This window comes from Macrobrachium rosenbergii, chromosome 59 (genome assembly GCF_040412425.1).
Source record: "Macrobrachium rosenbergii isolate ZJJX-2024 chromosome 59, ASM4041242v1, whole genome shotgun sequence".
In the NCBI taxonomy this organism is placed as follows: domain Eukaryota; kingdom Metazoa; phylum Arthropoda; class Malacostraca; order Decapoda; family Palaemonidae; genus Macrobrachium; species Macrobrachium rosenbergii.
This window is the reverse complement of record NC_089799.1, coordinates 9,717,292-9,720,874: the sequence shown is the minus strand read 5'-3', so window position 1 is coordinate 9,720,874 and position 3,583 is coordinate 9,717,292. Positions and strand designations below refer to the sequence as shown.

Genomic DNA, 3,583 nt, shown 5'->3' with positions numbered 1-3,583 from the left:
ACTTACAAGCTTTCCTTATTTTTCTCTGCTATTAGGCATTTGAGAAGGTTGGTGTATTGAGAAGAAATTTTTGTTTTGATGTGATTTACCCAAGAAAAATATAAATTATAAAGCGGGAGGTGGCTGGAGTCTAACGAAAAATAACCAAAAACGGCCCTTGTACAGCAAAACCAGATGCCGATTTGGACGAGTACTTCCAGGTGGTCGAAGACTGTCTGTTGTAGAAATGAAAAACTCAAATGCCATGCCCACGCTCTCCATGAGTGCATTCAACGCTTTGATAAATAATTATCCAAAGCGATGACAATTCAGATATTTTTGGTTGTTTCTCTGACGTGACAGATGTAAAAAAAAAATAAACTACATGATTATACATATATATACAAAAAATTCCTTTCCGCTCCGGCAGCGAAAAGACCACAGAAATCTTTTACAAGGGCACCATGCACCAGAATATCACCAGAATAGAATGTGACTACCACCCACCAAAAGTTGATAATCATCACCTATTACAAATCTAAAAACAAGCAAATTAGGCTACTCATGAAGGGTGACCCGGAACTAACCGCTCTTCCCCCCCTCCACGTTATTCGAATGTTCCGTTGATTGGTACTGTCATATTTAGCCTATACAGTATAGGCACAACTACTACATGTCTATCCTTCCACCTTCAAGTGAGCACTATCTTTAATCTATTCAGCAAAATATGTCATCATGGCCGAATGGCCCGCATAGCCTAACCTCCATCAACGATCACAGACAGCTGCCTATCAACATTTGTAGGCGTCACACCAGAGGCCCCCCTATCCCCTGACGCATACCTGCTACAACACTGATGTGAAGATCGACCAGACTTCAAGCAAGACGCAGGCCTATTGGCCTAATAGTATAACAGCCAGTCATCCACTTCGAACTTAACATGAAGTCCATCACACCAACGACGATCTTACATCCGGGGCCCGGGCCAGCACGTAAACACTTCCTGTGTTGTTTCTCAAAGTCTGTTGGCTGTATTGAGTCTTGAAGTCCACATCAAGTTTCTGATTACTTTCACATCTTACTGGAAAAAGCCAGCGTAACTTTAATCAACCAACCAATCATTAAGTAATTCTATCTGTGATCATGCGACGCGGAAACTTGGTGAAACCTGAGACTGATTAAAGCAACAAGACGATATCTAGTGTTTCCTTGTGACCTATGGACAGAAAATTACAAGGAAAATAGAGAAGACTATATTAGATAAAAACAGCAAAGATTATTACCAATAATGATAACCAACGAAAGCAGCGTCTTACCTATTACTCTCAGGAGTTCAGTACATCATCTTCATGCTGCGATGGTCTCTGGTCTAACGATATCAGTTCTCGATCTAATTTGTCATCATGTTAAATCCGACAGCTACTTAATATTATATTTTAATATTCTGGTGTTCCTCAATTAACCTTAATAACCCCTGATAATATAACCAGACCCATGAAATTTCTCACCCAAAGAAAACTGGCGCTAATTCTCATTTTAAAAACTATTTTAAGAACAATTTCCCAGTCACCACAATTAGGATGATTACCTAATGAAAGCAACTTGCAATCCAAGACAAACGATGGACCAAGACTGATGTGTGTCTCACTGTGTCCTCTCCTTTCTTTGCTTAAACCGTCGCATCCAAGATGAAACCGAGAGTGACTGCTTTGCATGGGACAAAGTGAATAATTGTAAATTATTACATCATAAAAGATATTCACAATTAGTAAGCAAAACAAAGCAAAAATAAAATAAAACATTAGAAAGCAAAGCTGAACAAACTGGGGAATAACACTTTACAGTTTCCACACTTATACCGTTTCATGGCGACACTAATTCGACAACAGTAACTGTATTTAAGCTAACAGGTAACTCAGGATTGTTCGATTAAGGTGGAAGACTCAAACTGACAGCAAACTTATATGAGATTATACGCGTGGGTACGTTTTTGTAAGAGTTTGTGAGAGAGGTGCGAAATAATGAGCAGGAAGACAAGTACTGCTAGTTTATTCAGTTGTTGTTGTTTCAGATTTAGCTGGCCTTGTGCCAGCACGGGATCTTGCTCCTAAAGAAGCCCGTAACTCTATGCTGATGAGTCTGTGAGATGGGTAGGTTAGATGAAAACTTTATTATGATGCATGAAAGTGATTTTGGTGGGGATTTTGAAGTGAAAAGATTTAACAGGCAAGATTGCACCTTTTGAACCCTAAGGTACCCATCAGATGAGGATAAAAGTATGATAGCAGTGAGTGTTGTAGTGGAGAGGCCAACAATGGGGAAAAGAAGAATTTCAGTAGGCAGGTAGCTAGTATGCTAGCTCGATGATCTAAAGCCATATTCCTTGTCTGGTCCTAATAGTTTAATCGTGAAGCGAGCCGCTTGTAAAGCGGGAGGGATGCGGACGTCTGCGTACTTCGCTGAGACCGCAGGTACAAAGATTTACAGGTGACCTGAGGTCAAACTAATTCTTTACAAAAACAGGACTGGTTCATACAGAAAACATAGTTATCAATAATGTCTGACACACAACATAAATAATTCGTTACTTGTACATAAAGCATGATTGTTTAGAAAGACAATAAATATACAATTTACAATTATGGTGATAAACCTACAGTATATTCTGATCGACCCCAGGTCGATGTGAAGGCACCGCAGAAAACGGGATGTTCTCTATAGAGAACGCGTTGAGCGGGGACTTTACAAGTTCTTCATATATATAAGTATATGGACGACTAGTTATTCCTTAAAAAAGAAAAAGATAGAAAAAAGCACATGTACAAAAAGCAAAGAAATTATCTGACTTATTCAATAAGTTCTGAGCACATGCATATTAGCGCCTCAAAAAGCAATTATGCCAAGCATTCCCCGACTGGTTAGTCTTGGCTTCTGATTTCGTGACTTGTACCGGCTGATAACTATAACTACAGCAAGTAATTAGGCCTAGATTCATCTTCCTTGGGAAGATTTCACTCAGAAATCTTTCTGAAATATCAATGAGTGATGTCCACTGTTTTTTTTTTTTTCTGTTTATAGATTTAACAAACCTTTATTTATCCAAGGTTGGAAACATAAATAGAATAGTCTACAATGAAACGTTTTCTTTAATGGATTTCAAAATAAGGAAAATGGTATTTGAACGATAACTAATTTATTAAAAAGAATAATGTGATTTCAACTGGAATTACTGCAAGACCAGCGGCGTTTTGTGTACATTCCTCCCATTCATAATTCGCGTTCCCCCAAAAGGTGTCCCCATGGCACGTGCCCATCCAAAAGCAGTAACTCTCCTGTCTTTGTTCATCCAGTATATGTTACTTCTCACCCTCTTCCCCTTTACAGCGGATCCTCCTCATTTTTCACCTTTTTTCCCTCCTGATTCTCCTTTCTTTTTTTTTTTCTTTTCTTTATCTTGTATTCCATTTTTCTCACTTTCCCGCTTATTCCTCCTCATTTTCTCCTACCATCTTTTCGTTCATTCTTTTCTACGTTTTGCCTCTTTCCTCTCCAGTTTCGTCCTATCCTTCCGTCTTTCTTGCCTAATCTTCCTCTTCGTTTTTCT

General features: G+C 38.8%; 1 long non-coding RNA gene across 1 annotated transcript in view; it reads right to left on the bottom strand.

The window, feature by feature from the left end:
• The window catches only part of LOC136837367 (uncharacterized), a 14,093-nt gene extending 13,140 nt beyond the window's left edge, over positions 1-953 (bottom strand). The window contains exon 1 of the long non-coding RNA XR_010852668.1: positions 822-953. This is a non-coding gene — a long non-coding RNA (uncharacterized lncRNA). The remainder of the gene's footprint in view (positions 1-821) is intronic.
• Positions 954-3,583: the final 2,630 nt, after the last annotated feature.